Source organism: Pectinophora gossypiella, chromosome 20 (genome assembly GCF_024362695.1).
Source record: "Pectinophora gossypiella chromosome 20, ilPecGoss1.1, whole genome shotgun sequence".
NCBI classification, from domain to species: Eukaryota; Metazoa; Arthropoda; class Insecta; order Lepidoptera; family Gelechiidae; genus Pectinophora; species Pectinophora gossypiella.
Window position 1 is genome coordinate 12938157 of NC_065423.1, and position 26365 is coordinate 12964521.

Genomic DNA, 26365 nt, shown 5'->3' on the forward strand with positions numbered 1-26365 from the left:
ATTTGTTTTATATTTGTTACTGTTGTGTCCCTTTATAATGAACGTTTCTTTCTTTCAAAAAAAAAGTTTGTTAGTGACATCGTAATGAAAACTTTGAGGAATGATTCCGAATTGTCAAGTAAAATTTTCCATCGCAAAAGTTAGGAACGGAAAATAATCTAAAAAATACTAAAATTTTCATGTTTTTCCGACGGGAAATTCTACTTGATATCAACTCAGAATCACGGTCTGAATCATCCCCCTCAGTATTCGTTACGGTGCCACTAGCATCCATACGTACTTGTATGACGTGTACGTAACGTACTTGTACGGGGTGTAAGTAGTGATGGGCAGGGAAAGAAAAAATTGGGTGGGAAAGAAAAAATATCGGGAAAATATGGGAAAATAAAATAAACACCCGAAAAATTCCCGAATCATGGGAAAATATTTTTTATTTAATTATTTTTAATCTTATTATTATTTGTATCTCGTTTCCATATCTCGGGTCGGGTCTGTCATGGAGTCCCGGACTTTTGGAAGGCGTGCGTGGGGCCGAAGCCAACACGTAGAGGCCCCTTAAGACAATTTACTCTAAATGTGTTGTGACACCAACCGGCGATTATCCCTGTATGCACTATGGGAGTGCACCCAAAGACAATCCCTGGTTCGTGTAGGACTATTGCAGATTATGGGAACAAAAGGAACTGGGCTATTGGGTTGGGGGTTAGTGAACCGGGATACTGGGGCTATGGGGGACTATGGCGCCTGCTCGACCAATGTTAATAACAGAGAAAAGGCGTTCGTGCAACGTACAAAACAATATTTTATTCGGAGAGAAAAATGACACTCAAAAAACAGCAGTTGTAGATCTGTTACTAAGCAACATACGTCACACTGCCAGGGCCGGAAAAACCGGGAGGTCACCTATTCAGTCTAAGATATAATCGAACAGGCGCAGCGGCAGCCTCCCGGCTCGCCTTGACCGTGTGCTTCTGGCCTCAGCAGTGTTGGGATGGTTTGTCGCGTCGTCGTCGTTATGGTCTGTTGAGTCAGTCTCTCTTTGTCTGGAGATAGAATCTAATATAGAACTGTCAGTCGCGTGCACTTCAAGAGGAAAAACACGTTGTATTGGTCTTAGTTTTGTTCCTGTTGAAGTCCGTACCCGAACCACTCTCGTCACACCGTCAGCACCAGGATACAATTCCTCTATAAAGGCTAATGGCCACGTCACGCGCTTGCCTTCAGTCTCTACCAAAACAATGTCGCCAACTTGTAGCGGTACAGTTTTTGCTCGCTCACGTTTTTGTATAAGTTCACTCACGTATTCATCCTTAAACCTTTTCCGTAAGTCTTCGCGTAAATTCTGACAATAACGATACCGGATATTTAAGGCCTTTCTATCGACTTCATCAAAGTCAGTTGTATGATGGGACAGTAGAGGCTGGATGAATATTGAAGGAGTCAACGGTTGCAGATCCTTTTGACCGCTTACATATGTGAGGGGCCTGCTATTAATTACCGCCTCGCAATCACAAAGTACCGTCTGCAGCTCTGTCAGTGTGATAGAAGCTCTGCCTAACACTCTTCGTAGGATTTGTTTTAAGAATCCGATCATCCGCTCATAAAACCCTCCCCACCAAGGCGCAGCCGTAGGCAAAAAGTTCCATTTTATTCTGGCAATTGATGAAAAACGTTGTATTTCATCCCAATCTAGTGAACTGAACGCATTATCGAGACCTCGGAAATTTGTGCCGTTGTCACTAAACAACTGTTCCACTCGTCCTCGTCGCGCTACGAAACGCCTTAGCGCCATCAAAAAGTCGCCTGTCGACAGTGTCTCCACTACTTCTAGGTGTACAGCACGGTATGTGGCGCATGTAAACAGAACGCCTTGTCTCCTGAACGCAATGTCAAAGGGCCAGTTAGATCAACACCAGAAAACTGGTAGGTGACACTAGCTTCCATCCGCTCTATTTTGTACGTTGCACGAACGCCTTTTCATCTGCCACATTTTCTATTGGGCAGGCGGTGACTCGTCACTCACTGGTTGGGCCACCTATCTAGCCGACGCGACTGGACGGCAAGGCAGCAACATGGTTGTGAGCATCTCTGGGTGTCAAGAGGTGTACACCGCTTTCTGCGAGGCGGTTTACCCGCCTTACCAACTCGCGACTTATGCATCTTTCACTTCCACCCTGCGAGCGTATAGCTCTAACGCCCCACTCTGGCTGGCCAATGAAGGCAAGCCAGAGGTGAGAGTCCTGCGGCCCCCGCTAAGGTCCACTCCGGCCAGCCAGTACTGTCACCATCTTTGTTGCTCTTTTTTGGACTCTCTCTAGTAGTGCAATGTCCTTCCTATAGTAAAGTCTCCATATTTGAAACCCATGTTCTAACAGCCATCTGACGTAAGTAAGTTTTGTAAAGCTTAAGAAACAATTCCGTATCTATATGATAAAAAGCTTTTCTAATTATGTATAAGAGGGAGTTATCCTTCTTAGTGATTCCAATAATGTGTTCGTCCCACTTTAGATTATGTGTTATCGTTATGCCAAGGTCATTTTGTTTTTTAACACACTCGAGAGGTTTTGAGTCAATGGTGTAACTCAACGTGGGGTGGTTACTGCCAACATGCAACACAGTGCATTTGTCTACGTTTAATGTGATTAGCCAATCTCGGGTCCAAGCAATTACTCTATCGAGATCATCTTGGATTATATTATGGCTAATAAGTGGATTCCCCGTTATTTTCGTGTCATCTGCAAAGAGTGATATATCAGACATGATACCATGTTTAAGATCTGTAAGGTAGATACTGAATAAAATAGGTCCTAACACCGATCCCTGCGGCACACAGCTGAGGACTTTTCTGGGAACAGAGTATGATTCTCCGATGCGCACAGAGAATATGCGATTTGACAGGAAGTCTTCAATCCACTTCACGACATTGCCTCTGATTCCAAAGGGCTCTAATTTAGCAATCAATCGTGTGACAGGAACTCGATCAAAAGCTTGTTCATAGTCCAAGTAAATAATATCTGTAGGTATTCGTGCCTCCCAATTTCTTGCACAAAACCATGTTGCTCCTCGATGATGATGACATTCTCTCGTGCCAAAAGCATCCTATATATCCTATAATATGTAGATATCTTTGCATGGAATTATTAAAATCGAACATTCCATTCAAAATATATTACAAAGGAGATCGTCGGCTTTCCATACTTTGGCCGGCCCAAATTTGAAAGTGCCGGTCAGAGAAAAAAAATGTGTCAAACTTTTCGAGTAGATTGTTCTGAACATTTTTTACTATGACACCAGACGTGTATGACCATTAGTTTGGCTTTAATTGGATTTTAAAAATCTCGATTTTTCATACATTTTGTAAAAAATAATATTATGTCCGTTGGGAAAAAGAGGTATACAGGCGTATTACAAAGGACCGTTAGAACATTTATTAGTATAGCGCCAAACTTCTATGACCATTATTTTGACTTTTATTGGAATTTACGTTTTAGTTCAAATGTGAAAAATGCCGACCAGCAAAAATATCATGTTGAGAGTATCGAGTAGATGCCTGTTAACATTTTTTTCTATAGCGCCAAACTTGTATGACCATTAGTTTGGCTTTTAGTGTATTTTAAAAATCTTGATTTCTTATTTATTTTGTATGAAAATAAAGTGCTTTGGGTAAAAAATGCGGTACGGCGGATTAAAAAGGACCTTTAGAACATTTAATAATCTGGCGCAAAACATTTTTGACCGTTATCTTGACTTTTTATTCTTCTCTCTTTCCGTTTTGGTTCAAATGGGAAAATGTCAGCCAGCGAAACAAAATAAGTCAAATCTTTTGGTAAACGACTTGAAACGTATTTTTACTATACTACCAAATGTCGACTTTGGCTTTTATTGGACTTTTTAAAAAAACTTTTTTCTATACATTTTAACAATGACAACAAGCAGAGCTTTCCCAATGACTAGTTATTAGTCAGATAAATACTTTGTGTTTTTGTTTTGAGTGTTGTTAGGTGAACTTCTATATTAATACTATCTGATTTTAGATATGATGTTGGCTGTAGTTTTTGCATTCGACTCAACGTTACGGCCTAAGTTTAGGTTGAATTATGGTATTGATTCACCTTGACCGTAAATGGTTACCACCCTCCAAAGATAAGCTTGCCATCTAGTGACGAAATTCGTATTTTGGCATGACGTCTGAAGTATCTGTTAGGGAAAACAGGAGTCGGGTAGTTGTACTTTGCAAGTATGCCTATCACAATGTCCTGGTGCTACTCGGCCGATAACATAGTACCTCTATCACCCCACTGTTTATTCCTTGTTTACACTTTTCTTTAAAAAAAATAGCTTCTTAAGCGTGTATCACCATCAGGTAAGGTAGTGGTCAAACGCAAACCTATTTTTCAAATGACGACCACCATATTACGCCTTTAGCAAGATAGTTCCATTATCACTAGATAAAACTTTTTTTTAATTTTTGAAAAATCGATTTAATTTCATAATATTGGTCATAGTCGTTTAATGCCATAGTAATAAACATTCTGACGATCCTTTAAATAACGCGCCTGTTATATTTTATTTTTAATTATACAAAATGAAACAATATTCAAGTTTTTTTTTAAATCCAACAAAAGCCAAACTAATTAATGGTCATACACGTTTTTGTCATAGTGAATAATGTTTACAGGTATCTTCTCGATAGCTTTGACATGTGTTTTTTTGCTGACCGGCACTTTTCACACAGAAACTATAACGTAAAGTCCAACAAAAGTCAAAATAATGGTCATAGATGTTTGGTGCCCTAATAATAAATGGTCAAATGGATAAGTTCTAACGGGATATACAAATATTGTTCCATGGCCGGCACTTCACATTTTCACCAAAAATGTATGAAAATTCAGTTTTTTTTAATTCGAATAAAACCGAAAATATTGACCCTACAGCTTTGGTGCCATAGTAATAAATGCTCAGACGGATAAGTTCTAAGGATAATACCATTATTGTTACTTGGCCGGCACTTTACATTTTCACCATAAATGTATGAAAAATACAGTTTTTTAAAATCGAATAAAACCGAAGATATTTACCCTACAGCTTTGGTGCCATAGTAATAAATGCTCATACGGATAAGATCTAACGGAATATAGCAAAATTATTTTTTGGCCGGCACTTTAGACTTCTGGGCCGAAATCCGATGATCTCCTTTAAGTTTTTTAAGAGTTCATACGACACTACGACAGAAAATAAATTGGGCATAAGTAGGCATACATTATATTTAAATGGTCTTTGTTGGAAATCCTTACTTTTAATACAAATATATGCGCTAAAAAATATTTTCCCTTGAAATGGGAATTTTTCGGGTTTTTTCCCTCAGAATTGGGAAAATTCCCAAAACGCGGGAATTTTCCGGGTAAGAACCCAACACTAGGTGTAAGTGACATCGCAAAGAATATTGAGGGGGATGATTCAGCTCAGCTATACCACAGATTATATAATACTGCTGTACTAATCATGCTCCTCGTGGATGTTATTTCATCATCAACTAAAGCCTCCGTCGTCCAATGGCTGAGCGTTGGAATCAAGATACGGAGGTCCCGGGTTCGAATCCTGTCTCGTGATCCAGCCAGGGACCAGACATTTCTAAATCGTCTAGGCGAGCACCCCAGACTACTCCCGACGCGTCTGTCGTCAAGAATTGACTGACTGGTGGGGCGTGTAAGCGGTATTGAAGAATTTTTTTAACCACCATTTCAACTCTTTTAATACAAGGGGACTGGGGTACTATGGGATACTAGGCAACATGACATAAACAGCCTATATACGTCCCACTCTGCGCACAGGCCTCCTCTCAATCAACCGGAGGGGGTATGGAGCATACTCCACCACGCTGCTCTAATGCGGGTTGGTGGAGGTGATTTTACGGCTAATAGCCGGGACCAACGGCTTAACGTGCCCTCCGAAGCACGAAACCATCTTACTTTTTCGGACAATCAGGTGATTCAAGCCTGAAAAGTCCTTACCAAACAAAGGACATTTTCACAAAATGATTTCGACAATGTCCCCATCGGGAATCGAACCCGGACCTCGATCGTGAGCCTAACGCTCTAACCACTAGACCACGGAGGCTGTTGCACGAGGCAACATGAACTAAACCAAAATACACTTTTATCCCGTAGTTTTCCAAACCTCTAACAATATGTCTTCACATGGCGCCCAATGCACTGTAGGTGACCGGGTCTTTCAAACCGGTCAGTTCAGTTCAGACCAGTCAATGATCAGTTTCCGTTTTTCCGCAATTCATTCTCGAGTGAGTTTCTCATTTGATTAGTTATCATTTGAAAGGGAGAGTCTGGAGAGTTGATTGGATAATCTGTTGATGTTTACAGTAATAAGCCATGATTTACGAGACTTAATCCCAATGGGGTAGTCAGAGGTACAGTCAAAAGCAAATAGTTAGTGACACTCAAGGTATACATATAGTTAGCAACATCCAGAATGTCCTATAATTAGGGACGTTCAAGGCCGTATAGATAGTAACACTCTTTACAAGTGACCAAAAACATCAGCAAAACCTGTGTATTCAAAAAGTTGGCAACAACCTAATCGTCCAGATTCGCGAGACGCTTACAATGTCAAATAGTTCGACTCAATTATGTCGTCGTAAATATGACAACACTCACTGCGCCAATGGTATCCAAGCAGTCAAGATGTTCAAAAATATGTCGATGACTAGGTTGTTGCCAACTTTTTGAGCAAAGGTCTAAGGTACGATTCCCGGTGGGGACAAATCACAAAAATTACTTTGTGATCCTTAGTTTGGTTAGGAAATTACAGGCTGATCACCTGATTGTCCAAAAGTAAGATGATCCGTGCTTCGGAAGGCACGTTAGATGTTGGTCCTGGTTACTACTTACTTACTGATGTCAGTACGTAGTCGTTACATCGACTCAATAATAACCCTGACACCAGGGTTGATGGGGTTGGTACTCCATCTCATAACACAAATGATAGAAGAAGAAGTTGACTCAAAATAATAAATTAAGTATGTCAATGTGACTATTGCTCCTGCGAGATGCCTTGGGCTTCGGTACAGTATTTTGTTACGAAACGTCCGCCATTTGTGTTGTTAATGGGAGTCACTTTATTGAATTATGACCGCGTTTCCGATCTACTGCGCGTAATAAATGGCTGAAAATTTATCACGAATGATAACGATAAAGTTTGAAACAATCTTGTCAACAAAGGGGAAATAATTCAAACCAGATTAATTTGTCTATCGCTTTTTAATTTAATGTTTTGTACGTAATCATCTTAGTTTAAATTTTGCATGAGCATGAATCCAACGGGAAGCTAATGCATGGGACCGTATTTGTCTCTGGCAAGACGCTATTTTCTTTCTCTACCCTATCGTATCCCACTGCTAAGTAAAGGCATCCCCCCTCCTCGTCCAAATTTCCTTACCCAGGCAGATGTCTTGCCATGTTGCGTTTATATCATGTGATATAAACTCTCAGTATTCAATAAATAGCCTATTTACATCCCAATACTGGGCCTGTGGCCAGCTTCCTCTCTGAGATGCTGTCCTCTACTCAGAGGAGGTTAGGAGCATACTCCACCACGCTGCGAGTTCCTGGAGCCATTTGGGCTAGTAGCTGGTGACTACCAGCTTATTCTTTATTTAAACTTACCTACCTTACTTTAGGTGGAAACCTGGTTATTGACTTAGTTTTTAAGAGCTATTGGTGTCCCAAATCACTACATAGTATTAAAACAAAGTCGCTTTTTCTGTCCCTATATCCCTATGTACGCTTAAACCTTTAAAACTACACAACTGATTTTGATGACTTTTTTAAAAGAAAGGGTGATTCAAGAGGAAGGTTTATATGTATAATAACATCCATTAAATAGTGGGGAAACACTGTTATTTTTGAGATTTTTAATGTGATGTACATAATTTCATGTTTTCCTAAGCATTGCAGCCTAGCGAAGTCGGGGCGGGTTGCTAGTATTAAATAAATAAATAAACTCTAACAAATAAACCCTGATAGTGTTGCTATGTGGCGTTAGCTTCAGAACTTAAGAAGCCTAACAAGACGCCAAAACCCGGGTCTATATAGAGATAAAAACAAGATAGCCTAATAAAGACAAGCAATCAATATCGGTCAAGCAGAAAAAGGCATAGCAAAAACCTAACATCTGTATCTAGGCTGGTTGATAATTAGAAGTACTGACATAAAGCTAAATCATGTCGCCACATGCGACAAACACGTGATTAAGGACATATAGGTAAGCACTAACGATGTAGACAGATAAGGAGTTGATACACACAACATGCATTTTCAAGTTAATTATGGTGGACACAGGTTTATTTTATTTTATTTTTATTTATTTATTTTATTTTGTTTGGGGAGCTTACAGCTTAATTCACACAATATTACACTTAGTAGTAAGTTAAGGCCAATTACAAGCTACCACAAATAAAAGAAAAAGAGTTATACAACAAGACAAGAGAGCGGAGATATAGAAAAAAAATAAGAAAAAAAAATTTATTGAATGCGCAATTTAGCAAAAATACACATTAAAACACTAACAATAATTAACAACTATTACCAATTACCTCTAATAAGCTGAGTCTTCAGCGAATTAATACTACTGAAAAACAAATCACATTGAGAGGCATTAACCTCGTTAAATTGTTTGAGGGACCCGAGGGATTGGGAAAGTGTATGCGTATAGTTTTACAGCTAGTTACATAATGTAATTTAATTTTTGACGTTCATAAAGCGCTAACTATGTAAGCCAATTTTGAAGCATAAATGTTTTTGAATTTTTTAACTGACGATTGCGTCGTAGCCGTTGTAGTCCAGTAGAATAAACTCTTGATTCTCACTCTACGGTCGCGGGTTCGAACCCCAGCACGGAGCTAAACTTTTGATTTTCGAATTTGTTTTTGAATTCATGTTTGGATCATAAATGATAATCACATGCTCAGCGGCGAAGGATAATGTGAGGAAACTCACATTCCGAGAAATGCGTTTTTTCGTCCGTGGGTTAGAAAGTCAAGACATCTGTCAAATCTTCAGATTAGGTCAACGAACCTTGGGGAAAACAGGATATAGCTAGGAAGATGATGATTGTGATAATCGTTTACAATTTGGCTAAAGTCCCATAAGTACTGTCTGTCTTTTATTTGAGAAATCACTTTGTGATCCCTAGTTTGGTTAGGACATTACAGGCTGATCACCTGTTTGTCCGAAAGCAAGACAATCTGTGCTTCGGAAGGCACGTTAAGCCGTTGCTCCCGGTTACTACGTACTGATGTCAGTACGTAGTCATTACATGAGCCATGTCAGGAGCCTTTGGCGGCTCAATAGTAACCCTGACACCAGGGTTGATGAGGTTGGTAATTCACCTCTCAAGTCTCAACCCACACGATAGAAGAACATGTTATTTAATTTCCATTGCTATATTTTTCGCCTTTACCTCTCTCGTCGTCTTCCTTTTGAAGAACATTCGCAATAGTAGAAAATCTTAAGTAACGTTACTTTTAAAGAATCAGCCATTTTTAAAATTTTACGACATTTAAAGTAGAAAATAGTAGTGTAACGAAATGGCGCGGCGCTAAGCAGAAAAGGACATGCGTAGGTTTGCGGCCAGTTCGGAAACACGACCGAATACCGGCGCCCACGCATGCGAGGTTGGGTTTAGAATGTTATCGATAAGAGTATCGATGGGAGAAGTTACAGTTTATTTTTTCAAATCTTTATAATTCATCAACCAATTATAAACATGAATAAGTGCAGTAATACGGGCCTATCTAATTATCAGGTTAGCGGATCCTGTGAAAAACGGGATAATGCTAGAGAGATCTGATGTGATGAGTTGATAATTTGTCTTAAGTGCAGTTTTCACTAACACAGTTGGCTTACCACCACGTTGCTCTAACGGAAAGGTCAGTGAGGCGTGGGTACTCAGATCATCTTGCAATGGATGTGCTGACTACGCCAATGGGGGATATAGTCGTGAGCGTATGTTGTCGTTATAATTTTACTCGATCACATGACGTCATCATAGTTTGTCTGCCCAACTCTATTGGTGACTATTTTAGCAAAATGTTAACGATTTTGCGTAATTTTCGCTGTAGCCTGCGGACTAGACACTGCATTTATTTACGGTTATTTATTGAAAGGGGACCGGTCAAATATTGCGTTTATTAGGCTGATATATTTCCTTAAGTAGTTTAATATAAACCGGTTTCATAATAAATTGTCGAATTGCTCGGGTATAATGGTTTTGTTGTGATTTGTCGGTGAAAACGAGACGCCGTATACATTTTGACATAAAAAACCTACATACGCCCCACTGCTGCGCACAGGCCTCCCTTCAATCAATCGGAGGGGGTATGGAGCATACTCCACCACGCTTCTGAGCTGCCTGCCTAGTTGGCGGTTGTTTTTACGGCTAAAAGCCGGCTAAACGTGTCCTCTGAAGCACGAAACACCATAAGTACACATGAAATCAAGTTCTTAACTGGACTGAACAATCATTGCTGATATAATATAATATGTTACTATACTAACACAAAGACCTAAACGTCCGCTTACCTAACCTGAAAATTTGACAGGTACCGTTTTTTACAGAAGCGACTGCCTGTCTGACCTTCCAACCCGCGAAGGGAAAACCAGCCCAATACAGGTTAAGTCACATGCATTTCTCGGGAATGTGGGTTCCCTCACGATGTTTTTCCTTCACCGCTGAACACGTGATAATCATTTATGATTTGTTTCTTTTGACTTGTTTTTATCACTTTTGTAATTATCTCAATTCTATGGTTTTATTTGTCCTAGACCGTGCGTGATGAAAACTAGGTTGATGATATTTATGATATAAATAACCAAGTCATGATTAACACCTAAATCACGATTTGGCTTTGAGAAGGTGACATGAGGTGGCGAAGCTTGTAACAGTAGTTACGGTCATTCTGTGACTTCGTATAAGTACGTACCTGTTTTTTTTTTGACGTGTTTTAGGTATTTTAGTTTTGCTGCATATAACATTAATTACGTACTTGGTTATTATCTCCAAACTCCCTTACGGGGTGGAAACAAACGTATCGCTTGATAACCAAAATCCACGCGGACCTATAGATTCTCATGCCTGTATCTAAGGAATCTCTGATAGATTCCGGGAATTGAACCCGGGACCATTCTTTTTGTGGTCAAAGTGATTCCAGATTACTTCACAGAAGTCAAGAGAAACTCCCTAAGGCCAAAAATTCCTTTCTCCAACTCCCAAATATGACAAGTAACAAAAAGTGTGATCTACCTAAGACAATGCCCTGCGTAAGCGCACGATCCTTGACCGGTGGCCTGGTTGGGCACTCACGCGCAGACAAACGGAGGAAGCCGTCGCCATCTTGCGTCACTGCTGTCACCGCTTGTGACATGTTCCATTGTTGTGGGTGATATGCTTGACACGGACAATTCCCTTAATCTATGGGCGTGCGCAGAACTACAACTCACCGGAGGAACTTGCAGTCACACTTTGTACTAAACGCACTCTTTTACGCTTTTTGCACTTTGTACTTTGTGTCTTTTTTTAATCTTTGTGTTGTTCGTTTGTTTGTTTGTTGTTTGTACTTAAATCTTATGGTGACATGGATCAGCCCATCGTCCATAATATTATTCCATCATGCAAGACGCAATTCTTCTGTCAACTTTTACGACATGCCCGAGAAGACAAGCTGAACGTCTTCTTACTTAAACAGCCTATATACGTCCCACTGCTGGGCACAGGCCTCCCCTCAACCAACCGGTGGAGCATACTCCACCACGCTGCTCCAATGCGGCTTGGTGGAGGTGTTTTTACAGCTAATAGCCGGGACCAACGGCTTAACGTGCCCTCCGAAGCATGGAATCATCTTACTTTTTCGGATAATCAGGTGATTCAAGCTTGAAAAGTCCTTACCAAACAAAGAACAGTCTCACAAAGCGATTTCGACAATGTACCCATCGGGAATCGAACCCGGACCTCCAGATCGTGAGCCTAACACTCTAACCACTAGATCACGGAGGCTGCTAACCCTTGGTGTCTATTGACTTAAACGTTGCAAATATTCGAATTTACGTAGTCGATTACAGCTTTTAGCCCGTACAAACGAGGCAAGTCGTAATACTGACTGATGGCCGCAGTCAGCGATAGTTCTGTTTGGTTGCGTGTTGCGAGATTATTTACTTGATAAGACCCTGCTATTTTGTTGTCAGTCGATGTTATTGACAATCTTGTAAGGGCCTTTTGCGATGTACTTACGTGTGATTTCTTTACTTATATTATCATGTTTATTTAAAGTTGACTTGGTTATTATTACCTACTTGAAATAGAACTTGCCCTGTTCTAAGTTTAAAATAATTCGATCGACATTATTTTTATCTACTTAAGTTACAAGTATGGCTTCATCTAATACTATTAGATCCATTCTTATCTTTTAGGTATTACCTTTAGGTGCTACTTTTAATTCAGGACTACTGCTGAGCTAGGGCTAAGCAAGTATTTATAGCTATAAATTCTATGTCTTCTTACCTATTTTTGAATTATGGTCATTTTGTGTGTTATGTTGCTCTCTAATCTTATTTACGATTTACAATATCCCCGCTGTAAGATTTTACTTTGCATGTTGTAGAAGAATACAATTCCTCGTCAACTTCCTTTTTCTTATGCAGTTCATCATTATCCATCTTAGATGAATTGTCAGGAGTATAGATGGACAATCGACCCGGTAAATTCCCATTTGTACTCATTTTTTACCTTCCCTGGCCATCCACATATAGATAAGATAAATATACTCTATTGAGCACAATAAAGACAAAATACAGAAACAAGGACGACAGATACAAAAAGGCACAACAATTTCTCATATAACAATTCCTTCCAAACAACTTTTGGCAATGTAGGCTTCACGATGTTTCCCAAAATACGGGATTATTTCCCATGGTGATGACTTCTGGTCCAGTCTGTGTATTATTACTTTCGTCGAGCACATTATCCTTTTCCTATCTTATCATTTAATCAAGTCCAATCTAAATAGAATCAATCGATTTATGACTATCGACATGAGCCAATATTTCAATATCACTCTTATCAAGTGTTTCTCTGTAACTGTTACAATGTGTAATTCTGCGAATGAATATTCTCTGGTAATATTGTTTGGTCACGAACCTTGCATCATTGGGAGCTCCGTCAGAATGTACATTATACAGAGTGTTAGTGACACCGTATCAAATACTAAGGGGGATGATTCAGCTCATAAGTATAGAATGGTCAATTATTAGTCAGCAAAGATTTTATAAGAATCAGAATCAGAATCAGAATCATTTATTCAACGTAATTATCATGGATAAACTTGTTGAAGGTCAATGTAACATTTTTGAATTTACGTCATTTCGCAAGGTGTTATGGCTGAGGAGAAGAAATGACAAGAAACTGCAACAGCAACACATCTTTTAAATCAATGAGGGTACATTACAAGTTATTTAATAACTAGAGGAACACATTCAATACCAGACATTTTTATCATTTAGGTAATCATTAATCTTATAATAGGCTTTTTTACATAAAGTAAGCTTCACGTGAGCTTTAAATTTGTTCTCTGACAAATTTAAAATATTATCTGGTATTTTATTGTAAAAACGTATACATAACCCCAAAAAAGATGAATTTAATTTACTTAATCTAGAATTTTGAACAACAATTTTATTTTTATTCCTTGTATTGTAAGTATGCCTTTCACAGTTTCTCGGAAGGAGAGATACATTTTTACGCACATACATAATGTTTTCATAAATATATTGACTTGCGACCGTCAGTATATTTATTTCTTTAAACAGCTCCCTTAAAGAGTCCCGACAACGCAGATTATAAATAGCGCGAACTGCCCTTTTTTGAATAATGAAAATAGTTTCTACATCAGCGGCTCGACCCCACAATAAAATACCGTAAGACATTATGCTGTGGAAGTAGCTGAAGTAGACAAGTCTAGCAGTGGGTACATCTGTGAGTTGTCGGATTCTTCTGACGGCATATGCTGCTGAACTTAGCTTGCCCGCTAGTGATACAATATGTGGGCCCCATTGAAGTTTTGAATCTACAGTAATTCCTAAGAAAACGGTGTGTTCAACAAAATCTAGTTTCTCGTCGTTAATTTTAATGTTATTATTTACTTTCTTTACGTTTGGTAGAACAAATTTAATACACTTCGTTTTCTTAGCATTTAGAACTAGGTTATTTACTGTAAACCAGCTTAGAACCTGCGACACAGCGCTGTTTGCTTCGTCAAGTTCCTCTAACTTTCTATCGATTTTAAATATAAGAGAAGTATCATCCGCGAACAGTACAATGTCAGCTTGGTTCTGTACTACATAAGGTAAATCATTTATGTACACTAAAAAAAGGAACGGCCCCAAAATGGATCCTTGAGGAACTCCCATTTGAACATGAGAGCCCGAAGAAGTCGTACTATTGATTTGTACCTTTTGTATCCTATCACCTAGATATGAATTTAACAAACTGAGAGCTCCATTATTTAATCCATAGTGCCTCAATTTCAAAAGCAAGGTCTCGTGATCCACGCAGTCGAATGCCTTAGACAAGTCACAGAATACTCCTACGGCATTCTGCGACTTCTCCCAAGCATCGAAAATGTGTCGAACAAATGTGACACTCGCGTCTGTTGTAGACCGACCCTTAGTAAAACCAAACTGCTGGCTGTGAAGTAAGTTATTTAAATTAAAATGACATAGCAGTTGGTCGAGAATAATTTTCTCGAAAATTTTACTAAGTACTGGTAGAATAGAAACCGGTCTATAATTCGTGGGGTCTGATTTTGTGCCCGATTTAAAAAGAGGTATAACTTTACTGATTTTCATTAAATTTGGAAAAGTGCTATTTTCAACACTCATATTAAAAATGTAAGCTAGATATGGTGCTAAGATATCAATAACAGAGCTCATCAATTTGACAGACAATCCCCATAAATCTTTCGAGGTTTTAAGTTTCAGCTGTTTGAATACTTTAACAATACTACTCGGATCAACGCGTTTAAAATCAAATAATTCAGTGCAAGCAGTAACATTACTTTTCAACAATATATCAGCTTGAACAGGAGAGGACCTGAGAGATTCTGTAGTTTTTACAGGGATGTTCGTAAAGAATTTATCAAAAACTTCAGCTACATCTTTATCTTGTTTAACTAACCCAGTGCTCGATTCTATATTATATTCTAATTCACGCGGTTTCGAAGCCTTTGTTTCGCTATTTATTACTTGCCAAACTGCCTTTATTTTATTATCCGCGGTCTTTATTTTACTACTAATATGCATCTGTTTGGCTGTATAACACACTCTTCGAAATATTTTAGAATAATTTTTGACGTAGCTTTTAAAACTATCAGTGTGTGTATACGTTTTTTCCTCATATAAAGAATAAAGAGTATTTCTACTTTTGCGAATGCCTACGGTAGCCCAGTCACTGAACTTGAATGATTGACTGTTGGTAACTACCTTTTGAGGAAAATTATTTTCAAATTCTTTATGGATAATAGTAAAGAAATCCCTGTAAAAATCGTCAGGATTGTCTGTATCAAAGTTTGGACAAGGTAAGTTACTTATAAGACTATTTCGATATTTCTCTATCCGAGTATCAGTGATGGGTCGTGTACGAAATTTAATTTTCTGAACATTTTTAAGTACTGGAAAACTGACCAGCTGCCCACTGTGATCTGACTTAAAACAGTTAAGGATACTGTTGTCTTGAAAGTCACAATTGCAAAAAACGTTATCTAAACATGAGGCAGTTGTTTCTGTAATTCTAGTTGGCTCCATAAATATATTAACAAGGTTAAAAGATGTAAACAAACTTAGAAATCTAGTTGTAATTGAATCTACTTCATATAAATCAACGTTAAAATCTCCACACACTATAATGGCTTTATTACTTTTAGATATGACCTTCAGTACATTTTCCATCACTGATTCAAAAACTGTGAAGTTAGCACTGTATGGGGGTCTGTATACGGCTACAACAATATGTTTCTCTGTTTCTATACATGAAATCTCCATAGTGCCCTCTATCGAAAGTCCAGTAATATCTTTGCGTTCTTTATATTTTAAACTATTTCTGATAAAAATAAGGGAGCCACCACGTAATTTGATCTTTCGACAGAAAGCGCTAGCGAAATGATAATTTTTAAAACCGAATAACAATTCATAATCCTTCAACCAATGCTCTGTAATACATAAAATGTCAATAAAAAATGTCTCTAAAAATAATTCTACGTCTAATTCTTTGCCAGAGAAGCCTTGAATAGCCTTCGATCTTCGATTCTTCTTCTTTGCGAGTCGATGGCGATATATCGATCGCCATCGACTCGCAAAGAAGAAGAAGTATAGAATTGAGAATAATTTTAAAAAAAACGGAAAATTCCACTTAATACCTCTATTAACTCAGAATCTTGAATGAGCTGAATCTTCCCCCTCGGTGTTAAATACGGTGAGATTTTTGTTTTGGCTGCATGCATAAATCAGCTGTGATCCTTGGTACACCGTCTTGCTTCTCAAACGGGGAGCTGCGGTTCGAACTCCACTACCAATGAGTTATTAATTTATCTTAAGTGTAGTTTTTCACTAATACATTTGGTATAACCATTATAGATGGCGATACGGTTCACCACCTACCACGTTGGTCTAACAGAATGTTCGGCGAAGTGTGAGTTTTTTGACTATGGGATGGACCTTTGACTACCTCAATTGGAATATAGTTGTGAGTTTACGTTATGTTATGGATCAGCTAAGCTCCTTTGCAATCCTTGTATACAGCACCTTGTTCAATGACTATTATGCCATGCTTCAGTTTATCGTAGCAATCTAACAAACGCTTGCTAACTCCACAGAGGTTGTAAATCTCTCGAAGTGAATATTTGTCATTTCAATAATGGCTTCGTAACGAGTTGTCGGTTTATTTACATAAACACCTACTTGATCTGGTTTTGTAATATTGGACGCTGTTACACCTATTTAGTTGGTTAGCCTGTCTAAGGTCTTTAGGTACTTAGGTGTGTGGGTGATATGCAATATATTTTTCTTTGAGTTGTTGAGGGTGTTATATTTTAATATTATATACCTCACTTGGCAATAATTTTATGAAACTAATAAAGAATAAAAGCAGGATATAGAAACAATTGCATAGGCGAAAAACTTGTTTTATTAAGAATCAAACTCGCTTATTTGTATAGACAAAGAAAACAATAAAACACCTCGTATATATATAGGAATTTGGCCGGATAAGTATATAATCATTATCTAAATATTAAACTATTAATATTCACACCAAAATATTTTTATGCATAATAAATAACAAAAGTATAATACTTAACTCAGTCACAGATAGATCCGTATATAATAGGCTCTAGTATATACTTTTCTAGGCACCAATCTGTCTCCGACGACGATCGAAACCAAAAAGAACCCGAATGACTGGCTACCTCGCTTTTTTATAGCATTATCCCCCCTTCATGGTTCGATCCGACCAACAACACGTGTTATTCACTGATAACAAATACCTTGTAAAAGTGAAAGTAATTCATGTAACCCAAGTAATGGTAACTTATTTAAATATGTTTAATAATAGTGTAAATTCACAGTTATGTTTAATTAAGTTTTATTATTATTTTCAATCTAATAACACGGCCATTCTGATTTGTGCTTCGTTCCTCGAAGTACCAATCGATCGCTGTACATCAATGTAACTAGTCTCACTTCTCACATTAAGTAGACTTTCCTTTTATAATCTAATACTTATAATATCTATGTAATCAATCAGTCCTAATGTCTCACTTTTCACATTAAGTAGACATTCGTTTTATAATCTAATACTTAATATCTATATAATTACTCCTAATGTCTCACTTCTCACATTAAGTAGACATTCCGTTTATAATCTTTTACTTGATGTCTATATAATCAATCAGTCCTAATGTCTCACTTTTCACATTAAGTAGACATTCTTATTAGTCTAATAATATTCACATAATCAGTACAATTTTTGTATGTAAGTTTTATATTTGGAATACACATTTTAATAGATAGAGATATAAATTATTTCTCCCGAAAAGTACAACATATATGGTCACACCTCGCCAACTAAATTAATAAAAATTGGGTATTCCATTTCATATAATTTACATTACATAGAAATTCTTACTAAATCAGTATAATACATTATCTTTATATAAATTAAACATAACATCTCACTTTATACACATTAAATAAGTATTTAACGTAGGTAGTTAAATTCACGTACCTAATGCAAAAATTCGTTCATTGTTTACATAATTATACACATGCTATTATAAAGAAAATGTATAAATGACAAGGATTTCTGTAGGCATAATAATGCCATCAAATCATTTTGATAATAAAAGTCGAGTAAGAAATTTAATACAGCATTTTCATTCAGCTTATTACCTCAGCAATTGAATCTTCATCTGTCCATTCACCTACCCATAATCTTAGTTTATCTTTAGATACCGTTATATTTCTAAGATTATTTAACCCTCTTAGAAAAAACCTATCATGAGGAAGTGTCGCAATTATTTCATATGGTCCTTTGAAACGGGGACTCAATTTATCGTGACGCCTATGTTCCTGGTTTACGTATACTACATTGCCTACCTCAAAAGACTTATTGTCCCGTCTTAAATTATCGAATCTGTGTTTAAATTTTTCTGATTCATGAATTAAACGTTGAAATGCTAACTCACGATCTGTTCGTAAGTCAATATTTGGTTCCGAGACATTTACTTCATTCAAGCGAGACTGGATACTTGGTATATTACCATTGCAACCTATGAGCAATCGAATGGGACTGAAACCTGTGGATTTTTGAAAAGTGGTATTAATTACTTGTTGTACTTTCCACAAACCGCTTGGCCAATCTGACGAGCCGTTACAAGTGGTATTCAACATATCGGTAACTGTAGCCACATATCGTTCTACCTGACCATTACCCCTCGGTGTACCTGTAGCGACCATATGGTGTTCAATTTGTAACTCTCTAAATAGGGATGTTATTTGGCGGGAATTAAAATTGGTACCTCTATCAGTGATTACCCTTGTGGGGGTACCAAACAAAGTGATAGTGTCACGGATCATTGGCACCAATTCATGTGCTGATAGAGTTCTTAGAGGTTTCAATAAAGTAAATTTAGTAAAACCGTCTACTAGAAGTAATATATATTTATATCCTTCAGTTGTTTGAGGAAACGGACCAGTACAATCTAAATGGATTGTGTGGAAGGGCACTGGAGTTTTTTCTATAGGGTGTAGAAAACCTTGTTTCGGACCTGAATGACTTTTCCTTTCCACACAGATTAAACAATGTTTTAAATATTTGCGAACGTAAACAGCCATACGAGGAAACCAAAAGTGCTCCTGAAGTTTAGACAATGTTTTACTAAATCCTGTGTGACAGTTGTCATCATGAAAAAGTTGTAATAAACTAAATCTACACCCCTTTGGAACGTAGAGTTTGGGTTTATCGGGTTGGATTTTATAAAACAACAAGTTGTTTTGTATAAAATATCGATTATGATCTAGGTCTCCAGCTACAATTTGACTCATTAAATTTTGAGTTTCAAGGTCGTTTTGTTGAGCTACCTCTAACCAAGATTGAGGATCATCAACCAGGTTAACTTCCTGTGTAGAACCACTGTAAGATTGTTTGACGTCATTTGAAAGTGATACTGGTAATTTTGATGTGTTCGCCATATTGACTGAGGTAGACGCCTCAACAGGATTCCGGCTAAGAAAGTCGACATGACCGAGATATCTCCCTTTTTTATATACAATTTCGAAGTCGAAATCCTGCATAAACGTCCACCAACGAGCAACACGTGGGGATAAATCTTTTTTACTCATAGTACATTTGATAGAGTTACAGTCAGTGAAAATTTTGAATTTAATACCTAAAAGATATACTCGAAAATGTTTTAGAGCGTTATAAATAGCCAACGTCTCTAAATCATAAGAACAGTACTTCGACTCAATGGGGGTAGTTCTTTTGCTAAAATAAGCCACAACCTTTTTATTATTGTCAACTATTTGTATTAGCATAGCGCCATAGCCTAACGAACTGGCGTCGGTATGTAGTTCGGTTGGTAGTTGGTGGTCAAAAACAGTTAATAATGGTTTGCTAGATAGGTGTTCTATAACAAAATTTCGAGCTGCATTTTGTTCGGAGCCCCATTCCCATTTTTGGTTGTTCTTCGTTAGTTTGCTTATACAAGCTGTTCTAGCAGAAAAATTTGGAATAAATTTCCGGAAATAGCTTGCCAGTCCCATAAACTGTCGGACTTGTTTGACATTACACGGCACAGGAGAATTTATTAGTGCAGCTACTTTTGATTCACTAGGTCTCACACCTTCCGGCGATATATGCCTACCCAAGTATTCAATGTTATCTACAAAAAATTTACTTTTATTTATATTTATAGCAAAACCCGCAGAAGAAAGTGCCTGAATAGTTCTCCTTAAATAGTCTAATCCTTCTTCTATCGTTGAAAATGGTATAAGTATATCGTCTATGTATACTAAAACAAATTTTAAATGTTGCACTGCCTTTGCGATCGCTTTTTGAAAAACTGCAGGTCCGTTGCAAATTCCAAACGGCATTTTAAGAAATTCATAATGCCCACTTGGTGTTATAAAGGCAGTATATTTAATTGACTCTGACGAAACAGGGATTTGGTAAAACCCATTTTTCATATCTAAGGATATGAAAAATTTGGCTTTACCGAGCCTATCGATCTGGTCTTCGATGAGAGGGAGTGGATATCTGTCTTTTTCTAAATTTTCATTCAATGCTCTAAAATCTACACACATTCTGTCAGTGCCATCTTTCTTTTTCACTAATATTACAGGGCTTGCAAAAGGAGAGTCGCTTTCGCGAATTATTTCTTTATCTAAAAGTTCCTGAATTATTTTGTCCACCTTCTCCCTCTCAATCGGAGCCAGTCGATAGGGTCGGTAATTTATAATTTTATCTTTCTTTAATCGTAAATTTAATTCACCAGTTTTTACCGTGCCTACCTCATTTAGAATTGACGAGTACTCGTAAAAAATATGTTTTATTTCCTCTTGTAATTCAAACGGCAAGTGTTCTATTCTTGAAGTTAAGTCATAAGATTCAGACAATGAGTTTACCAAATTTACCTCCGCTTCTACCTCACATGACTTTCTGGTTAATCGACAACCTGATAAATCCGTAGTAATTTCTACATCCGGGTAACTCACAGCATTTCTCCCTATGAGAAGGTCATAATGGATAACGTTATCTCTGACTACATTTATGTCAAGTTCTATACACGTATCTTCAAATTGAACCGTAACAGTGATTAAGGCAAATACATGTATTTTATTTTGTCCTATACCATTGATATGTGTAGACACCGGTAAGAAGTGACACCCTAATTTTTTAGCAATAGATTCCTTTATTAGACTACAATTTGCTCCTGTATCAATTAAGGAATTAATTGTCACTCCATTAATGCGAACGGGGGTGAGGTTCAATTTTGCTTTCCTAAAAAATTTACCTCTTTCGTTGGAATTTTAACTAAAGAGGAAGAAGATTCAATACGCTGCTTATGGTAACATACCGACTCTGTATGACCATTTTTTTTACAGTATGTACAATTTTTCACAAGTGAATTATTTGGCCTAGGAATTAGTGGGGTTTGTTTTGACAATTGCCACTGCTGTGTCTGACCTATGTCATTTTTAGGACATTGCGATTGTATATGTCCAAATTGATCACAACTATAACATTTCTTTTCATTATTAAATCTAGCCCGTTTTGTCCCACCGAGTCCTGAACCACTGCTCCTATCCTTATCATCATTTTCTAAAGGTCGTTTCCTAGATTTCGTATAAGTCGATAGCAAAGTGATTAGAGCAGAAGTCGTAGTAACACCGCTGTTCAAAGATGCCATTCTCACACTAGTATCGCTAATACCTCCACAAATCAATTCTATAAATTGAGTCTCGGTGAAAGAGACTTTAGTATTACGTAGTAATCTTAACTTCTCCCTTACATATTCACTATATGATTCAGATGTATCAGACGTATATAACACAGCCTTAGTAAGTTTCTCGGATAGATTTTTCTTCTCCGGAAAAACATCAATAATGTCTGCACGAAAATTTTCCCAGGATCTACCTTCTGACGGCTCCCAAGACTCAAACCAGGTAAGAGCAGAACCCTTAAGGGCCTTACCAGCTTTTGCGGCGGTCCTGATGCTGCTCCACTTAAGGTCCTTGGCAAGAACTTCAACGCTGTTACACCAACTCGCCGCTCCGCAATCATTCTTATCAGGATTGAACACTGGCAGAGCGACGTCGTCATCATTTGAGTGTGGCTTCGAAACAGCATCACGAATTGCCGTTAAAAGACTTGCAATAACGTCGGAATCCATCCTGAAAACAGACATTATATAAATTTATTTTAGTGAACACAAGTCAAATCCCACTTCTGATGTTATATTTTAATATTATATACCTCACTTGGCAATAATTTTATGAAACTAATAAAGAATAAAAGCAGGATATAGAAACAATTGCATAGGCGAAAAACTTGTTTTATTAAGAATCAAACTCGCTTATTTGTATAGACAAAGAAAACAATAAAACACCTCGTATATATATAGGAATTTGGCCGGATAAGTATATAATCATTATCTAAATATTAAACTATTAATATTCACACCAAAATATTTTTATGCATAATAAATAACAAAAGTATAATACTTAACTCAGTCACAGATAGATCCGTATATAATAGGCTCTAGTATATACTTTTCTAGGCACCAATCTGTCTCCGACGACGATCGAAACCAAAAAGAACCCGAATGACTGGCTACCTCGCTTTTTTATAGCATTATCCCCCCTTCATGGTTCGATCCGACCAACAACACGTGTTATTCACTGATAACAAATACCTTGTAAAAGTGAAAGTAATTCATGTAACCCAAGTAATGGTAACTTATTTAAATATGTTTAATAATAGTGTAAATTCACAGTTATGTTTAATTAAGTTTTATTATTATTTTCAATCTAATAACAAGGGCGATAAAAAAGATCTTAGAATTCTATTTATAAATAAGTATAAAATTGCCAAAATGTGATTTGAGGTATTGTAACAGTACAATAACATATTTGATGCCAGCTCCGTAAAATATTAAAAAAAAGATAGGTGATCACAAGTTTAGAAGTGTTGTTGCTATTTGTATCGAAACAGAAATGTAATTAAAAGCCAAAATGAACAATAATAATCAACCCAACAACAATAAAGACACAAAACTGACTATAATAAAAGACAGAATATGGATAGAATAATTCCCAACGGATAAGATTACGATTCCGGAGCTTATGATATATTTGATGTATAATATGTTACTGTAAATACAGACAGTGTACTTAATCTCCAAATTCAAAAATATATTTATTCAATAGGTAACATAGTTACATTTTGAATATTTGAATCTAAGCAGGTAGTGACAAATTTACATGAAGTCACATACGTGAGGTACCAACTTACACCTATCGCTAACGTGAACATCAGCAAAGCAGAAGATGGAGCCCTTTATATGAATGCTGTTATGTCTCGTAACAAAGGCGTGAGAGCGGCACAAACAATTACCGGTGCAAGCGGGGTCGCGGTACGTGGCATGCTGCGACAGAGGCGGCCGGAGGGCGGAGGGACCATGAAGCGTGGCCAAACCAGGACAATTAAAAAAAAAAAATAACGTTAAAAATTCAAGTTAACAGCTTGTAGGACATAGTACAGTATCATGCTCAGGTTGGATTCAATGTATTTGAAAATGTCATTGAGTACATACACTCCATGTATGGAAATAATAGAGACAGACAATGTAGTGGAGAAAAGTGACTATGATGCTGGAAGTAAGTGAACGACAAAATGTATTAACTACAGATGAAGTGACATTCTTTTTTGTGGTGATCGTCGAGGAGATCCTTGGGGGAGGCCTATGCCCAGCAGTGGGCGTCGTACGGCTGATGATGATGATGATGATGGTGATGATGAAGTGACATTAGAAAAATTACAAAAACTATAGTAATTCGAGGTGTGAGATACTACAGAGACTAACCAACACAAGGCCGTACGCCTAAAAGTATTTATTGCAAAACGAGTAATATTTAGTACCGAATTTCTGAGAAGAACATTATTATTTTACTTTTCAACAAATATAGAAAGAAAATAATAACTAATCCAAATTCCTCCTAACAACCAAACCCATGGCCACATTAGAAATATGCGCGATCACGATCCACCGGCGGCGATCAACAAAGTAATTGCGCGACAACAAAACGGTTGCGCGGGCGCATATTGCTGTCTCGTTCGCACTTGTGCGCCCGCTGAGACGGAACATGCCATAACACTATATAACGACATTTGTTTACAAACAAGATTATAGAATATTGTAAGCATAGTCTATACTGTAAAGGTTTAATTTATTTATTTTTGCAATATTGCTTTAACTAAGCGTTTCAGACAGATAGGAATTATGATAAGAATTATTATAAACAGTAAAAGATAACTTAGGGAGAAATTAGGGAGTCTCATATCCCTATTTTAAACGCGGTAAGAACCCGTTATTATGTGTTTTAATTATGATAATAACCGCGTAAACTTAAAACAATGTAGAAAAAGACAACGATAAAGGGAGAAGGAGAATCATAATAATTTTAAATATAGAAATAGAAAGAGAAAAAAATTACATTGTAATAATAGGTAAGTAATTCATTTTGTTGAAGATTGTAATGAAATAGATAACAATAGACATAATATATTATGACCGCAAGCAATATAAAATTACATTTCGCAGTAGAGAAAAAACTAAAAGAAACCTAATCTACTCAAGGCGCTAATCATTAATGATTATGTCAGCGGTCGTTGGCACGATCGTATTATACCAACCGTACCGATATTTCGCACGCTCTGTCAGCTGCGATGGTGGTGTAATGGTCAGCATAGTTGCCTTCCAAGCAGTTGATCCGGGTTCGATTCCCGGCCATCGCACTCTTTTTGGCTTTGTTTTATTTTTGTTTTTTCACTTTTGTTTGGAGTTCTTTTGCAGTTTTTTATGTTTTTTTCAGCAATTTCATACTATTTTGGAGAGCAATGTACTATTTGCCTTGGAATTGAGTGCTTTACTGTGAAATTAATTATCTCGGTTCTGCGTGTCAATCACTTGACTGAAACCTTGAGAGTGAAGTTTGGACATTTCCGACTATAGATATTACAACTTTGTATGATGCTGACTATTACGTTGATGGCTTGACTTGTCATGCAGATCAAAATTCGTTGACGAATGGGTAGGAAATCAAATAGACAGATTTCATTCATACAATACCTGAAGTTAATAATAGCGACATTATTGTAATAGAAGTAGACTGATAGCGCTGGATTCTTAGTAGTAATACTTAGAAGTATACAGACATAGCAAGTAGGCACTTCTTCACGATTTTCGAGACGAAGAACTTCGAGATAAGGTTTCCGAAAACCAAGCAACCACTTCTAAGAAACACCGCTACAAAACCAAGTAAACAACCACCAAAGAAAAAATTAGAATCGTTGAACGGCCACGTGACGTGGAAGCGGTCTCGGGCGCAGGCGCGAAGTGCGCCATATAAGGGCTGCAGCGGCGCCCGCGCAGCCGAGGCCGACCGGCGCCCAACAAGGCCGCAGGAGGCCGATCGCCTTCCTACAGGGGTGACTGACTGACTGACTCATACAAAAATTCACACTATCTTCGAGATTTACGACTCTGATACCTTTAAAAGGTATAAATACGGAAGAAACTGCGTAATGTGACAAGTAGATGATCGTTTTAATGCTGACGAATGAGCAGGCTCTTGGGAATACTCTGAGAAGGTTCTGATTGCAGTGGTTACGCTTCATTTGCCAGTGATAAGATCGGACGCCGGTTGACTCCAGACGGAGATCATTTTAATTAACAGCTTTTTATAGGACGGATAGTCGGCGACAAATTATCTTTCGTCCATAAGTGCTGTTAAACGTATTTTTAAGAATCATTACTTTAAATCCGTTTGTTATTTTGTTGTTATTTAGTAATTAACCACTTTTTAGCATTTAACTGCAACTACCCTCACGTTACAAAATTTCCTAACCATGCCGTGTATACACGTTTTGGGTTTCAATCTAGTTATTACAAACATCTGTAACCTTTTATTTTCGCATGTCATGATTGTTACCTGTTGTGTGTACCTTTTAAATAAATAAATAAATA

At 37.4% G+C, this 26365-nt stretch overlaps 1 protein-coding gene and 1 non-coding gene across 2 annotated transcripts in view; both read left to right on the top strand.

Moving 5' to 3' along the window:
- LOC126376208 (GAS2-like protein pickled eggs) overlaps positions 1-26365 on the top strand; it is a 140606-nt gene that overhangs the window by 73079 nt on the left and 41162 nt on the right. The gene's annotated exons all lie outside the window — the stretch shown is intronic.
- Trnag-ucc (transfer RNA glycine (anticodon UCC)) lies at positions 25063-25134 on the top strand. Its single transcript has one exon. It is a non-coding gene; the product is annotated as a tRNA-Gly (tRNA).